The sequence below is a fragment of the Cyanistes caeruleus genome, chromosome 11 (genome assembly GCF_971803275.1).
Source record: "Cyanistes caeruleus chromosome 11, bCyaCae1.hap1.1, whole genome shotgun sequence".
In the NCBI taxonomy this organism is placed as follows: domain Eukaryota; kingdom Metazoa; phylum Chordata; class Aves; order Passeriformes; family Paridae; genus Cyanistes; species Cyanistes caeruleus.
Genome location: NC_141711.1, coordinates 18301211 through 18318472, shown reverse-complemented (window position 1 = coordinate 18318472; position 17262 = coordinate 18301211). Strand labels below are relative to the sequence as shown.

Sequence of the window (17262 nt, the reverse complement as noted above, 5' to 3'; positions counted from 1 at the left end):
ACAGACAGCAAAATACGTGACACTGTGCTAATGGGGCCACACAATCACCATCATCAGAACACAACTCAACAGAGAAATACAGAATACTTGTTTATTCTCCCAGTGAAAATCAATTCTCTTGTAGCTGCTTAATTGTTTTTCCCTTCTCCCTCCTGTTCTTCCAGCTAAAATTGATTTTAGAACAGCTTTTGCAAGGGGGCTCCCCTTTATCAGACACCCATGGCCAGTAGAAAAGAAATCATTAGAATGGTTATAAAATATCTACAGATATCCCCTTTTTGGGGTTAGACTCAGGTCCCAAAATAAACTGCAACTGAAAACCCATTGTGGAGGACTTCAATGTCTTTGCAAGGATACAGCTTGGAAAACTTCAGAGGAGGACAAAAAATACTGCACCACGTTTCTGCAAAACGAGAGCGTCTCACCCTCTCCCCAGGAAATTAATCAGAGTGCAATCAAAATATATTTCCAGCTGCTGGAGTTCACTTCCTCCCTTGTAGATGTTGCTCACATAATCCTCAAACTCCAAGTCCTGTAGGCTGAGCAGCCACTCTCGGAAGCTGCACAAAGTGGATTTTATCCCTGCTTTGTGTGCTCCTGCTTGCTGGGACTTCCTCACACAGGAATCACACGTGTGGCAGAGGGAAAAACACAGCACAAATCCCCCTTGGAGCTGGTATTTACTCCAAATCAAACAGAGACTTCCTGAGTGTCGGTGGGAGTGATGCTTTAGGATTTCAGCTTTTGTATTTTCCATCCATTTGCAGTGCTGCAGTTCTTTAGTGCCTGACTCCAAACTCCATGTGCAGGCTCAGCTGCTGCTTCCCCATCCTGCTCAGACACAGCAATTCCTCCCCAGGCCTGCAATCAAGGACACCTCACTGCCCCAGGCCTGAGAGATGGAAACAAAAGGGACTTGGGGGCAGCAAAGCTGCCCTAAATGACTTCATTCCCTGCAGCTGCAATTGGGAGATGAACCCCCAATGTGCAAATGGAGCCAGCTTAGAAAAGTGTCAGACCTGGGACCCACTGGCCATTTTTGGGTGCAGCCCAAAATGTACCTGGAGACCCTTCAATAAATAGGAACTGCTTTTAATTCCCTTAATTCTGTCTGGCCTCTGTTTTTAGGCAGCCCCAAAAGGCATCAGGATGCACCCTGTCCTCACTTGGAATTGTGGCTTTGCTGTGGCACTCCCACCCCGCAGACTGGGATCCACACAGCAGAGTGAGAAAAAAGGTTGAGATAAAGATGGTTTCAGAGGTGAAACAGCAGCTGAGTGCACAAAATAGCAGGGCAAGGGGTTCATTCCCTGTATCCCAGATGTTTGGCCATTCCCAGGAACATGGAGCTCCATCTTGCACAGCTTTTATTGGGAAGAGGAATACCAGAGCTCTGAACATTTCCCACTCCATCTCCTCCTTTTCTCTGGCTTCTATGGCTGAGCATGGTGCCCCAGGACATGGAATATCCCTCTGGATAACTGGGATCAGCTGTCCTGGCTCTGCACCCTCCCAGTTTCTCCTGCACCCCAGTTTCCTTCCTGGTGGGCTCAGAAGCAGAGAAAGCCTTGATGTGTAAATACAAAAGTGCTGCTCACCAGTGATTTGAACATCCCTCTGTTGTCAAAATTCAGCCACAAGTCTGAAAATGAGCCTGATAGCAGGAACTGTGACGAAAATTAACTCTGCCTCAGCCAAAAGCAGGGCATGGGGAGCAATCCCAGCTGCAGGGAGAGCCCGGGGCAGGCAGAAGGGAGTGAGGCCAGAACATCGGGGCTTAATGTTCTCCCTCTTGTGAAAGGAAGAACAAAAACCACTTTTACCGCAGCTCCAGGGTCTGGTTTGGCTCTTTCTGAAGCACAGCACCTCCCAGGGCACTGCTGCCAGCATTTCAGTAGCCAGAGGCTCCCAGGGAGCTGGTCCCTGTTCCTTGCTGGTGTTTATTGCCTTGGGGGAAAAGCCAAATCCATTCAGACACAAACCCCAGGGCACAGAGGGGATTTTAAGGACTGGCTGCCAAACTTTAGAGCACAGCACCACTGGAACAGGGGGCTGCTGGCAATCCAGAGCCTGCAGGTGACTTTAAAAGTTGTTTGTGCATCCTACTGGAGGAAAAAAACACGCTAGAGAGGGAGCAATAAAAAGAAACATCAAAATATTGGAAATATTGCACTACTGAGCTAGAACTAATGAATTTGCCTAACTATCCTGAACAGACATTGCAAACACACCACTGAAGGCAGTCACAGTGCCAGCAGAATATACAAAATGCTGGCAGGCTCCTAAAATGGCAATAAGTCCATTAAATGGCTCTGCATACGAAATCATTGTTAACATTTTAATATTTGTATTTTTGAACTGGCATTAAGGCTGACACGTGGATGAGGGTATCCAGTTACCAGAAGATGATGGCAGAACTTCCACTGGGGAAGGGTTTGTCCTGGTAATTCCAACATAAAGCCTGAATTAAATCTCCAGTGGTTGTTCATCTCTTTCCAAACAGATATATTGGTGTGTTGGTTGACAGCTGAGGGTATTTTTAGCATTTTTAGCATTCCTCTGAGTGTCTAGCATTGCTTTGGGTGTTACTCAGCTCTGTACATCCACAAGTTCACACAGCACAGCTCCTGCAGGTTTTGGGGGAAAGGAGATTGGCAGAGATGTGAGGACTCGCTTTTCCAAGGGCTGTTACACATTTGTGATGTGATTATTAAAAGAGATAAGTGGGGGATGAACATCACCTGAATTCTTTACAGAGGAGGATCCAATTTGGTTTGGCTGAATAACACTGACCTCCCTGAGAGTCCATTTATTGTCCTGGTTTCAGTACCCTGGCACTTTCTAGAGATCTCCTCTGCTGTGGTGGCAGAAATGTTCCTTCTCATTTCTCTTTTTCACACAGCTCCCCCAAACAGTGCCACAGTCCCTCAGATTTAATCCCTAGAAATCCCCTTGTCTCAAAAATCAGTCCTTATGTGCAGATAGGGATACTCCTTTTCTTCCAGCAAACTGGTTGGAAACAAAAACTCTTATATTTCAAGTTTATAATCCTTTGCATCACCTGCCTTACTGTATCTTTTAAAAAAATAATTTAAAATGCATTGATGCTTTGAGAGTAGAACTCAATCTATTATTTTTTTTTTAATTTTTTGGTGATACCCAGATCCTCAAGGTGTGAAATCTGGAGCCATGCATTGAACAAACACCACCTTCACCTCCAAGGGACACCATAAACTTGGATGTAGAGAAGTGTCACAGGAGTGAGGGGAGCTTTGCTTTTCAAGCTCCTTGACAGAGGCAATGAAATGTTGCTTCTTGCATCCTGAAACCTGAAATCCTGCAGGTGGAGGATGGATCTGGTGCTTCTGCAGTCATCCTTCCAGGCTTTTAATGCTTTATTTCCCCTCTGTATGAGCAAGAAAGCAAAACTCATTCACACCAGGACAGCAAACCTCGTTCACACCAAGAAATCCATGTGTATATATATAAATCCATAAATAAATATATATACAAAGTTTAAATTTCTCCACACAGCTTGCCATCAGTTGCACAAGCAGGAGGAAATGCTGATGAGATTCAATTAAGTGGTACAAAAGAACTCACTCAATTGATTCTGTGCATTCCTAAGCCCATTTCCCACGGATGAGATCCAATAAACCCCCAGAGGACGATAATCAATGAATTGATACAAAGCCCTTCGGGTTTCTCCAGTTTTCCATGTCTGAAATAGTTGTTTCTGAAAGATTTTGGGAAAAAAACAATAATAAAGAAGGGTTTGCCTTCTTCTTGTGCCCAAATCCTGGCACAAGCAACCTGCAATCAGGAAATTGTGTATTTCAGATGATGTGTTTTGTGTGGAGAAAGGTCTGAGGTCTCACTGATCCCTTTGTGCTATTCACTGATAACCTAAGAAGGAATTTAAAGATAAAAACCAGCCCTATGTGGAGCTGCCCTCTTCTTCCCATGACTTTGAGGAGAGAGCTGTCCCTGTGCCTTGTCCATGAAGATTTTATCTTTTCCTGCTATAAACAAATTTTATGGATTTTTTTTTTAAGATTTTTTCCCCAGCATTTTTGTGGCACTGGGGCCGTGGGACACGTGGGCCACCTCTGTGTGACATTGTGTGACATCTTCCTAGACAGCAAGGTCCTCTGGCTTCCAAAAAGTGCCCAACACACTGTTCTGGCAGGAGGCAAAAAAGAAAAAGCAAACACAGCTTGTCCCAAATTAATCCGACATGGTTTGCAGGATGAAAATAATGTTAACTGCATTTGAAAAATAATCTCCTCACTCCATCAATAAACTGTAGAAGCGGTCTGAATGCAAGGGGCTGCTTTGAAGCAGAGTGTGTTGGAGGAGGAAATTTTGAGAACTTTTTTGGACAACAGGAAAGGCTGGCCCTGGCAGCAGCTTTCGCAGCCATTGTCCCTGCTGGAGCTGGCTTTTGCCACTTCCTCAGCCACACAAGGCCTCTTTAGTCCCTTTTCTCTCTTGGCTCGGTGCTGTGATGAGAGGTTCAAGTCTTTTGTCCCTGCTATACTTAGTCCCTCTCCTTGTGTGCAAGTTTTATATCCCTTCCAGATGTTATCAAAGTCCAATAACTGCTCTGTGGAGCCAAGACAGATGTAAGCTATTTTTTAAAACACAATCCAAGCCAACTTTCTTTCTTTGAGATGCAAAAATACAACAAAGCCTTATGAATGCCTTTTAACGCTATAGAAATGCAGAAATAAGTGCTGTAATAACCATTAGATTATTTCTCATCATCTCTCAAGGCCAAATCACAGCTCTAACAGAGTCACCGTGGCTGGGCTCCAGAGCAGTCATCACCAGGGACCTGCTCCAAGGACCATTGTCAAAGTCAACCAGAAACTTTTTCCCACTGAGTTCGGGGTACTTTGGATGAGGCTCCAAACTGCCCAAGCTTGCAGAGGCTGCTTTTGGTCCTCCCAAAGCCAAAATAAACACAGAGGGTGCTGCTGGTGGAGGTGTTAGCTACAGGGGTCTCCACAGCACTGCCCGGGGAGGTTTGGGCAGCCTGTTCTAGCAAACAGCTCGGTTCTTTCCTTGTTATCTCCTCTGGCTGTGTCCCTTTCTGCATCCCCACCACAGCAGCTACAGTTCTTGCTATATCCCAGCCCCAGCAGGTGAGGTGATGCCAATAAATCTTCATACAAGGGATAAGGAGCATCAGTTCCATTGTAACAGCTGAAAGACTTTCACGTGAAACCCATCTGTCTCAAAGCAGCAGAAAGATTTCCCTGCTGCCTGACCCCGAGAACATGGTGGCACACATTCCTGCTGGCTTTAATCAACAGATAATTACCAGCAAATTACAATCATAATGGCATATTTCATCCCAAGGGCTCTGAGAGCTCTTGGTGAAAAGTTGGCCAAAAGCTGGGCTCAATTAAAAGTTCAGATGGGTGTGGGTGCTCTTTAACCTCTGCAGTGCAGCCCCTTCCATGAGCTCTGAAGGGAAATGCACCTGGAGGAAGATGGGAAGGATTGGACCTGTCCTCCTGAACACAGCTCTCTGTGCAAGGAGAAGGGCATGGAAGAAGGACTCTCTGGAAAACTCCACGGGAATATTTGGCAATCATTTCTCAGATGGAAGCTGTGTGAGTGGAAGGCTCTACAGACAACATGTACATGAAAAATGCTGAGCAGGACCTTGGGATTCACTGGATCCCCTTCCAGCCTTCCCTACAAGCACCTCCCTGCTCAGCCAGCAGTGTCACACCTGGGGGTGACATCCCTTACCCACGTCCTGGCTGGCCATGAGCTCACTGAACCCACATCTCAGGACTTGCAAGCCACAATGAGCACAAGCCTTGACAAGTCAGAGAATTATCAGCAGCAAAGGCTGATTGCTGCTGCTTGAATCTGGTCCATTGTTCAGGACATGATCTTTGTCTGCTCTGAGTAAATTCCTGTCTGAGCTCCAGACATCGAAAGCAGCAATGTCAAAACAACAGGAAGCAAAACCAAGAAGCAACCAGCACTGGCCACGAGGATGTGCTTTCCTTTTGGCAGAGAAAGCAGCTGCCTTTTGGGATCAAAGGTGACACTCTGGAATTGTTCAAGCAGTTGACAAATGGAATGATCAAAGCACCAGTCTGCTCATGTGTCACCTAGAACAGCATCCCAAGCACAGCACTGGAGCTGGGGGGCTTGAGCAGCATTAAAAGTGCTGCAAACACAGAGACAACAATAGTTCTTACACCTGCCAGAGCCAGTGCTGAGGTGCTTTGTGCTTGTCAGTGCCCCTGCTGCCTTCCTTCAGGCCTGCAGGGAGCAGCTGCCAGTTCACACTGGTTTTTCAGCTGAAAAGCTGTGTAGGGTTTCATCCCTCAAACCCTCAGGATTCCCTTAGATTGCTCAAAAAGTGCCTGGGTAACTTCTCTTGGCAAGACTGTGCAGGCACCCCAAAGTGTCCCTGAGGGCAGGCAGCCCCCTGTCACACCCACAGCAGCCAGGCCTGCCCCACCCAACAGAGTCCCTGAGATTTGTGCCTCTGAGTCTCCGTCTTGCCAACACAGCAGGAGAAGCCTGGCACATTTATAAATCATCTGGGGGAAACTCGGGGGAAACCGGAGTTTTCCTCCCTCACAGGAGCTGCTTGCAACAGGAGCTCCTTTGAGGTATTTTTAATGAACTCTGCAGCCCACAAAGGAATTCGAATCAGGATATTCAGGGGACAGAAGAGGTTCCACCTGGAGGTACGAGGAGCAGCACAAGCCTTGATCCGTGCCTTGATCTCGTGGCTGTTTGTATAAAGGTAGCTTGGTCACTTCTCTGGCCCTTCTGAGCCCCCAGATCTCTGAGTCAGGATGGAAGAGCTGCAGATCTTTCTCAAGCCAATGAACTGCAGCCTGACATCCAATTTCAACCAGATCTTTCCACTGGACCATGTCACAGCTCTCCTCACGGGCCAGGCTTAGGGAGAGATTATGGCACTGCCTCCAAAACACAGCACAGGCTTCTTCCTTTCCAAATTCCCCCTGGCACAACTTGGGGCCATGTCCTCTTCTCCTATCCCTTCTTACTTGGGAAAAAGGACTGACTTCCATCTCCCTGTGTCCAGGAAGTTGTAGAGATAGGTAAGCTCTCCCCTGACCCTCCTTTTCTCCAGGCTAAACCAGCCCAGCTCCCTCAGCTCCTTCTCCTAAGACTTGTTCTCTAGTATCAGAATGTCAGGATTCTTTTAGATCTTCAAATATCTCACAAGGAGACCAAACTGAATTCGGGTGATCTTGAAATCTACTGCCTTAATACAGGTGCAGTGGTGAAATGCAGGTCACAGCACTGGCCAGGAGAATTTGGGACTCACTCTGTTAGGGTTTGGGGGGTTTTGCTCTGCACCTTGCTGGCTGTTAGTGTGATTTATTTCCTTAATTCCCTCACAGAACTGATTCCCTTGATGTCAGTTGCTTCTGCAGAGCTTTCCAGGATAAATACATCCAGGTTCAAGCACTGCCTCAAAACCATGAGAAGTGGTCCCACCCATGGCTGCCAGTGCCTAGGTCAGGTGCTTTTGACTCTTTCCAGTGGTTTTGAGGTTTGCACGGTAAATTGTCACAGAGGCAGAAGACAGCCAGCCCCACTGCAGTGTCACCAGAGCTCAGGGCATGTCCAAGCCCAGAGAAAGGCACCGCTCCTGCTCCAGCTCCAGCCTCAAGGGAAAATGAAGAGTCACCTCGTGCTGCTCTCAGAGCAGCCTGAACAACTGAATAAATCCTGCCTTTTAAAAAAGCTGAGTCAATCAGCACCAATCCTTAACCAAAGCGAAAGGACAATGGCACTGTGATGAGGACAAGGACTAATCAAGTGCTAATCAGTAGCAAAATCTATAACCCCGAGGTAATGATAGGAGTTACTCATTGCTGCTGCAGAAATCAGCTCAAATATCGTTAGCTATTACCTTTCCCAGCCACGTGGGCAAAGAAAATTCCTGATTATTATGGTGGATTACAGGGCAATCCAATTATTATTCTCAGCATAAATCCTCCTTGTAATTAATGGGCAACAGAGTTAAAGTCTGCTGACATGTTTTGTCCATTAAAACTTGTGAGCAAGTCATTGAAGATTTTGAGCAATCTGGCAACCTCTGCACAATTAGCTGGGTTTGGAAATGGTAATTAGCCCGTTTTATGGGATGCAGCCTCCTGATCTTTATGTCCTAATAAACATCAGTGTTTATGTTCCTACTGCTGCGTGATTAGCAGGTGTTAAACATTGGTTCACGTAGCATCCTTAAATTTGCACTGAGCAATGGAGACATTGAGAAAATAAATACCTGCCGTGGGTTCATGATCCATTGGTGAGCTAAATAGAAGTAAAAAAACCCTTCAGGCCTGTTTGGGATGGAAAGAAGGAGGCCAGACCCCCTTGACTCAACAGGTGTCTGACCCTGCAGTTCATGTGGCTGGTCTTGTCACCGATTTGGTGCATTTTAACACCAAAATTGTGAGTGTTACCTGACCTTCTGAGCCGTGTTTTCATGCAGTGAGGCACAGGACAAGATTGGTTCCATCACTGGGATGGTCACCTTAGTGCTGCTGCAGGAGAAACCATCCTGCAGCAGTCTCCAGCAGGTGTTCCCTGGGGTCTGTCCTGTGTCCCTGCCTGTCACACTCCTGCTCTGTCTGGTGTGTGCTCTCCCTGCTCTTCACCTTCCCCGTGTGCCTGGGCTGGGGCTGTCCTTGGGGTGGCTCAGGTGACCCCTCCTGTCCCTGCCTGACTTTGATCTTACTGGGGGAGCACCAAACTGAGCAGGACCCCAGAAATGAGACCCTTCTGGACACATTTTGGAGGAGCCTTGGGAACACATCTGTGTCTCCACGTGTTCAAAGCACCGTTCTAAGCGTTCCTGTTTGAAATGAATTCCACACTCGTGACCCAGACCCTGGCAGAGAGCTCTCAGCCTCCAGCAGCTCTCCAGACTTGCCATTCTCCACTTCTCTGGTCAGCTCTGGTTCACTGGGGCCAGGGGAACCAGCTGAGGGCAACACGTCCCTGGGTTGGGTCTGCCCAGAACATCCAGAGGAGGATGAGGGGAAAGGGGTGAGCTGCTCACAGGTGTCCCCTCACCCTGCGACACGGGGGCTCAGCCTGCCACCAGCCCTGAGGGGGATCTGCTGGTCCCAAGGGATCCACCAGCCCTGAGGGGGATCTGCTGGTCCCAAAGGATCCACCAGCCCTGAGGGGGATCTGCTGGTCCCGGAGGATTCACCAGCCCTGAGGGGATCTGCTGGTCCCAAAGGATCCACCAGCCCTGAGGGGGATCTGCTGGTCCCAAGGGATCCACCAGCCCTGAGGGGGATCTGCTGGCCCCAGGGGGATCCACCAGCCCTGAGGGGGATCTGCTGGTCCCAGGAGGATTCACCAGCCCTGAGGGGGATCTGCTGGTCCCAGGGGATCCACCAGCCCTGAGGGGAATCTGCTGGTCCCAAAGGATCCACCAGCCCTGAGGGGATCTGCTGGTCCCAAAGGATCCACCAGCCCTGAGGGGAATCTGCTGGCCCCGGGAGGATCCGTCAGCCCCGGGGGGAGCCGGCGGTCCCGAGGGGGCTCTGCCAGCCCCGGGGGGAGCCGGCGGTCCCGAGGGGGCTCTGCCAGCCCCGGGGGGAGCCGGCGGTCCCGAGGGGGCTCTGCCAGCCCCGGGGGGAGCCGGCGGTCCCGAGGGGCGGGCCGGGGGCGGGCGGGGGCGGTGCGGGCCCGGCCCCCAGCCCGCTCGGGCGCTGCCGTGCGGGGAGGGCGCGGCGGAGCGGCGGGCGCCGAGCTTTAAATGAACATTAATATCGCTCGGGGAGGGCAGCGCCGGTGGCTCGGGACGGGCGGCGGCGGCAGCGGCACCTCCAGCTCCTCTTCCTCCTCCTCCTCGGCCGCGGCGGCAGGTAGGCTGAGCGCCTTTGGCCGCGGAGCCCTGCCCGTGCCCGAGCCCCGCGGGGAAACGCGCGGTACCCGAGCCCGGGATGCGGGGATGAGGGGATGCGGGGATGCTGGGGATGCGGGGATGAGGGGATGCGGGGATGCTGAGGGATGCTGAGGGATGCGGAGCTGCTGTGGGATGCAGGGTTGCGGGGATGCCGCGGGATGCTGTGGGATGCAGGGATGCGGGGATGCCGCGGGATGCTGCGGGATGCAGGGATGCTGCGGGATGCAGGGATGCTGTGGGATGCAGGGATGCTGCGGGATGCAGGGATGCTGCGGGATGCAGGGATGCTGCGGGATGCAGGGATGCTGTGGGATGCTGCCGGGGCGCAGAAGGGGACGAGGCAGCCCCCGGGGGATGGAGGCTGAGCCGGCGGCTCCTCAGCCGCGGGGAGCGGAGCGGCGGTGGCCGGGAGCGGCCGCCTGTTGCCGGCTGTCGGAGCTCGGGGAGGCTGTGATGCTGCGCTCGGGGGCTCGGGCAGCCGTGCCGGGCTGTGCGGAGCCTCCGGCGGTGCCCGTGCGCTCGCTGCGGGCGGCAGAGCCGGCGGTGCGGGGGCCGGGGCTCCGCGGGCGCTCCGGGCAGCGCGGGGCTCTCGGAGCCGTGCAAAGCTGGAGCTGCCTCGCCCCGATAATAAAAGTTATTTGCAGAAGGCGGAGTGGTTTATTTTCTTTCGTTTGCTCCTCAAACGCGTCCCGATGCTCCCCAGCGCGGCTGGGGAAACGCGAAGTGTCAGCCCAGCGCTCCCTTTCTGGCTTGTTGGAAATGGATTTAAGGCTTTAGTTATAATTTCGGTGCGTCTGAGAGCTTCGCTCGCTTGCTTTAGAGCTCGTTTAAAACTGTATTTTCAACGGAGACGAGTGAACTTTAAAGAAAATCAGGTCAGCCATAGATTGCGGGCATCAAACCCTTTCAGGTCCCAGAAATAGCCACAGAAGTAGCGTGACCAATTCTTTCTTCAAGCACAAAGCTTTTTCTTTTTTATTTTGGTTGAAATTTCTGACGGATACCGGACCTCATCAGCTGGATATTTTCCAGCTTACTTTAATGAAATAAGCATGCTTTCTAAGCTTGCATTTTGACGCAATTATATTAGTCTCCCTTGACTATACGAGGTTTGAGTTTCTGATAGAGCTTGTAGTTATTAAAATAATAAAGTCTGTTTCGCACAGGGGGGTTTTTTTTTTGTCAGTTTTTAGGGTTTAGATTTATGGCAAGGTGAGGAAGAAGACGTCTGAGAGGGAACGTGGACGTGAGCTGTTAGGGGGTAAAGAATATGCTTGGATATTAATCCAAGGTTCAGAAAAGGTTCAGGGGGGGAGGTTTGATTTCAAATATTCTGCACTCTGTTTGTAAGTTTTTACATCTCTTACAAAGTCTCGAATCCAGGATTGGCAAATATTTATCTTGCAGTAAGTGGGTCAGATGATAACATCTTCCACTGGATCTCTTACTTCTGTATTGGACAGCTTTGGTTGCTAAGTAGCTCTGAATTGCTAATCCCAAAGTCAATGATGTCATAATGACATCATCACATCCTTTCACCTGATTGATTCTCAGAAGAGAACAGTAATGAGATTTGATATACATGTCCCATCTCTTTAATATTCTTCCTCTGCTTCAGGGGATTTCCTGACCTGCCTGGCAAATTCCAATGAATCACACTGAGCTCTAGTAAAAAGACGTTTCTTTTGGAGACGAGGTGGAACATTAAAGGGACAGTGCCTGCTCCTGGTCTTTTCAAAAGCTGAGGAACTTGGCAGCTTGTGTTTCCAATGTGGAGCTCTGGATACGGAGGGCAGTGATTTAAAGCTCGGACTTACTAAATTCGCGTGCAGGTGCGAAAGAGGCTCGGGTTTCAGAGAGGATCAAGTCACTTTGTGTGTGTGAGTCTGAGTGCTGGAGGTGCTGCAGGGGGCACACAGAAAACAGGAGCTGTTTCAGCTGCCAAAATAAGTCTCAGTTCTAATGGTAAATGCATTAAATCTGTCAGGAATTGCCATGTTGAGAATGGTATTGAACGGTGCTGAAGACAGCTCAGAAGTTATTTATCTTTCTAATTAGGCGACATAATTGGTAAGTTTGAAGGATTTTAATAGCATCACTGCCATGGCAGGGAGCTCCTTGTAAGAGAGTTTTAAACCTTGAGAGTGTGTGGAATGTGTACGGAATTGATGGCTTTGGTTTCTCCCGAGGTTAAAGGCACAAATGGTGTCATTTTCTGACCATCAGCAAGGACTGCTGGTTTTCACATCTGGTTTTTATTGTGTGGGTCCAGATGAGCATGGGCTGCGTGAATTTTAGGTGTTTTCCTCCTCAGTAGCTTTGTGATCATGAATTTCTCCACAGACAGTGGGTCTGAAAGATTCCAGACAGGTCAGTGTATATTTTATGTGTGCAAACCCTCCTGCTTCACACGTGGGAAAGGGAGAAACAAAGCAATTTCCTTTTGTTTTGTGGAAGGTGCAGCTCTGTTTGGTAAAGAGAAAAGCTGTCTCAGAACATTCAGGGGCTGCACAGACCAGTCTCACTTGCCTGATGAAGATGGTGGGTTGCTAAAGCATATTTCAGAAGTAAACAATGATTTGTTAGCGTGGATGAGTTGGTGTTAATGTATTTACTGAAGGCACTGATTGCTGATTTTATTCCTGCTCAAGAGCTGCAGTGTTGATGGCACTATTAAGTCTAGCAGAGTAGTAATTGAACATGAGGAGTGGGAACGAGTGGGAAGGTGGTGGGGGAGGATGTTTTTGGCTGTGTGTTTGAATCTATTCACCCTGTAAGTGCAATCCAAGCTCCAGATGCAAAAGGGAAATTTCTAAATAAGCTGTAAGAGTTCTGCACTCCTCGTACTACACGCAGTGACAAATTTCCACAAGCTTTAGATTCTGGGATGACTCAACTACGAACAAGTGATTTGGAAAAAAAAAAAAAATAAAAATATTATCTCTGAAGAGAATCCTTGGTGACAATTTCTTTTCAAGTTATCTTAGGATATTCTCCTTTTCCATGATTTCTTCTAACTCGTGCCTGCCTTGAACGTTGGAGAGGAGAAATGAGTTTGGACTTGGGGATAAATCGGAGCCTTCCAAGCGCACGTTGGAGGGTCAGCGGTGCCATTGGCACGCTTGTGCCTGGGATGTGGTGCCACGTTTGGTTACATAAAGCACAGCACCTCGCAGCTGGCAGGGCAGGGGTGATGCTGCAGCATCCCTGGGCTCTCTGAGCAGGTGCCAGAGCGGGCCAGGGCCGTGCTCAGGGCTCACACACACGGGCTCGGCTCGCGCAGAGCCTCCGCAGAGCCCTGAGTGGGCACTGGGTCTCTGCTTGTGCCAACAGCTGCCAGAAACTCAATCCTGAGGTTTGTAAACCACAATGATTCTGCTTCAGAACCTGACTGGGCCGTTTTATCCCCCTGCTTCCAGCGCTGTGACTGTCAGGGTGAGGAGAGCCAGCGTTTCAGCCCCAACCTCTGCTCCATCCTCAGCTCTGCGTGAGGACAGAACCAGACACCGGCTGCATGACTGCATTGCCTTTCTTTGCTTTGTAAATGTACATCCTGGAGGGGAAAATAATATCTAGAGCAGCTCCACAGACCACCTGTGTGAGCCTTTTGTGGGGGCAAGACTGGCAGCTGGATATTTGAAATGTGTGATAAGTGAATTCATCCACAGCTGGATCTTCTTTATTGATGGAGGAAAATCATGGACAGGACATGGACAGGATTTGTCCCTGCTAAACTAGGAAGAAAAATAATTAATAATCCCAGGGATCTGCACCAGTCCCAAAGATCTGCAGCAATCCCAGGGATCTGCAGCAATTCCAAAGATCTCCACCAATTCCACGGATCTGCAGCAATCCCTCCCCAATATTCTGCACCAATCCCAGGGATCTGTACCAATAATCTGCAGCAATCCCAAAGATCTGCACCAATCCCATTCCAATAATCCACAGCAATCCCAGGGATCTGCACCAATCCCATTCCAATAATCCACAGCAATCCCAAAGATCTGCAGCAATCCCATTCCAATAATCCACAGCAATCACAGGGATCTGCACCAATCCCATTCCAATAATCCACAGCAATCACAGGGATCTGCACCAATCCCATTCCAATAATCCACAGCAATCCCAATAATCCACAGCAATCCCAAAGATCTGCACCAATCCCATTCCAATAATCCACAGCAATCCCAGGGATCTGCACCAATCCCATTCCAATAATCCACAGCAATCCCAATAATCCACAGCAATCCCAAAGATCTGCACCAATCCCATTCCAATAATCCACAGCAATCCCAGGGATCTGCACCAATCCCATTCCAATAATCCACAGCAATCCCAATAATCCACAGCAATCCCAAAGATCTGCACCAATCCCATTCCAATAATCAACAGCAATCCCAGGGATCTGTACCAATCCCATTCCAATAATCCACAGCAATCCCAATACTCCACAGCAATCCCAGGGATCTGCACCAGTCTCATCCCAATAATCTGGAGCAGTCCCAGGGATCTGCACCAATAACCTGCAGCAATCCCAAAGATCTGCACCAATCCCATTCCAATAATCTGGAGCAATCCCAGGGATCTGCAGCAATCCCAATGAAATAAAACACCCCCTGAAATGAATAAAATCACCACAGATATTGTAGCTAACATTATCCAGTAGCCATGAAAATTTCTATTTAAGACTTAAATTAGGCAACCTGAGGTGTCAATTTTTCCATAATTTCTTTTCCACTCAAAGTCGGTTCTGAAAGGATTCGTTGTCCAAAAATAGAAGTTATTTAAGAATGATTCCTACAGTGAATTGTTAAGATGGAAAGTTTTGATTTGGTTCCAGTTTTGATCTTTAAATCATATTTTGGAAGGAAAGTGATGTTGAGAGCAAACTCAGTGCTGATTTTAGTCTGAAGTGTTTAGAGTAAGCTTTGTGTAAATGGAATCTTTCCTGTGCAAAATAACAATAATTTTAATGTTTCGCTGGAAAAATGCTACAATGAAAAACATACAGTGAAAAATCAGTATTTTCTATACCAGTTGTATTTAGGAGTTTATCAAGGGATGCCCACAGAGCTGAGATTCATTCTGTAGCATTACAAAATTGTATAACAAGGCTAAAATCTAGGATGGAAGAAAAAGTCGTGTTACTGGGACCTAAATACACCCCAAGATTTTCTTTTGAAAAATCGATGCTTTCATTTACCAATCAATGTATTCCTTTTAATACAAACTACAAATTCCTGAGGAAATTCTCCCAGTCTGATCCTGGACTCTGCTTATGAAAGGAATTATGATTGTTTTTTTTCTCCCCCTGTCTTTCTGAAGTAAGGCAGACAAAACTCAATCTGCAAACTCTTTTCCCAGAGAGGTTTGCTCTGTGTTTTCATCCCTTCACAGCAGTCAGTGAAAAGTTTATGGAAACACTTTTCATCTGAATTATGACTTCTAAGATGCTCTGGAAGGCAAAGGGTACCACCAATAATCCAGTTAGTTACTCTGAGTTCTGTGATAAAGCCCAGGGAATCGCTTTGCTGTTGGTTGCTTTAGTTTGGGTTTGTTTTTTTCCTGGCTGGAAAGCAGTGGAGACCCATCTGGAGACTCTTTTTTTTTTTACCCTGGATGAGGGGAGACTCATCTGACAGCTTCCCAGGTGCCCAAAGAGAAAATCCTCTCTTCTGCCGAGGTGATATTGCTGTTTAACACCTCCCTGAAGTGCAGCCCCCTCTGCCTCCCCCCAGGAGGAGCTGGGCTGAAAGGAGCTGGTTAAAACCAGGGATCCCAGGAATAAATCACGGCCTCCAGTGGTGGCCACAACAAGGGGAGCACTGTTTGGTGTTCCTCTCCTCCTGGGCTGTTTTTAGAGGCCAGCAAAGCCTAAGGAGACGCTCAGGCAGTCACAGCACACAAATCCCCATTATTGCTCTGCTGCTGCCCGGCCTCGGTGCTGGAAATTTTGCATTCTGCATCTTTGTTGCCTTCTGCAAACGCCACAAATAGCAGGAAGGGATGGATAAAACGACACAGATGCTTTAATTATGATTTGATTACAGAGCAACCAGAGGAGTCTATTCTGAGGAATATGCAATTAGAGAAAATTCTGAGGACTATCTAACCTTCCGAAATTAAAATTAACTGGGATTATTCGAACAGGGTTTGAACATCTCTGAAAAAAGATTTCATTCCTCAAGGATCCTGCTGCTCTTGTGTGCTAGATCCTCTCTGGCTTAGCAGATGGGCTTCAGGGTAACACAATGTCATCTCCCTCAGCTGCGTGTGCTGCTTCCTTCACCTCCCAATCCCATTTTATTCCCATTTTAGCATCCCTGGCTGGTCATGCACAGGAGGCTGCTGGAAGGAAGCAGCCACCCCTGGGTTGGAGCACACAAAAAGGGAGAGCAGTTTAAGCATTCCTGGGTCAATCAAGAGAGATTCTCCATCCCATGAGCAGGAAAAATGGAGCAAGCTTGTGATGCACGTTCCAAAGGGAAAGTGTGGATGGAAAATTCCATCCTTTTTCCTCTGGCAAATTATTTAATGGAAGCAAGCTATATGATTAAATATGTTAAGCTTTTCTGTGTGCTTAAACGGTACAAATGGCCTGAATTTAATTCCATTGATTTCTCTGGCTGTCGAACATGAGCAGAATTCCCAATCTGTCCCAGGGCTGAGGAGCAGCGTGCCTTCAGAGCTCCAGAGTGAAACCACTGAAATCTTGTGGGAGCTCCATCCAGTGCTTGACACAGCCACGAGCCAGTGGTGAAAGGGCTTTTGCTGGGTCTTATTTCCTGGAGGAGTTTTTTTCAGTGTTTGTCGCTTCTGCTTGAAAGTTGTGTTCAGGGTGTGGTGTCAGCTCTCCAGCCTGGGAGAGCAGGAGCTGCCAGGACCCCTCTGCTTGGGCTGGAATGTTTGCTTTGGGGCTGGGGAGGGGAGGAGGATGGCTCCCACCTCAGCCAGCCCTGTTTGAATCCATGAGAAAGCGGGAATTTGGGCTTTGGTGCTGCCTGGGTGCTCTGGGGAGGGATGGGGGTGGTGAGAGGGGCACAGCTGCTTCCCTCCATCTCCCTGCTCCCCGTGGGGGTGACTGACCCTGCTTTTGACCTTGCTCACCTCCAGAAGACCCCAGAGCTGCCCTGACAGGGAATGTGGCTGTCAGAGATGCTGCTCAGGACGCTCAGAGAATTCCAGCTCTTCCCAACAGGTGCTGGGCACATTTAAGCTCAGTTTAATTCAGCAGTCTGTCGGTCTCCTTTGTCACTTGTGAGGACATTTTCTGGCACAGTGCCTTATTTATTTATTTCAGGATCTCTTTTTAGGAGCCTCCA

The 17262-nt window shown here is 48.6% G+C and overlaps 1 protein-coding gene across 1 annotated transcript in view; it reads left to right on the top strand.

The window, feature by feature from the left end:
• Positions 1–9730: 9730 nt before the first annotated feature.
• The window catches only part of SLC6A1 (solute carrier family 6 member 1), a 59432-nt gene continuing 51900 nt past the window's right edge, over positions 9731–17262 (top strand). Inside the window, exon 1 of the mRNA XM_086845544.1 lies at positions 9731–9899. The gene's annotated coding sequence lies outside the window, so the exon portion shown is untranslated. The remainder of the gene's footprint in view (positions 9900–17262) is intronic.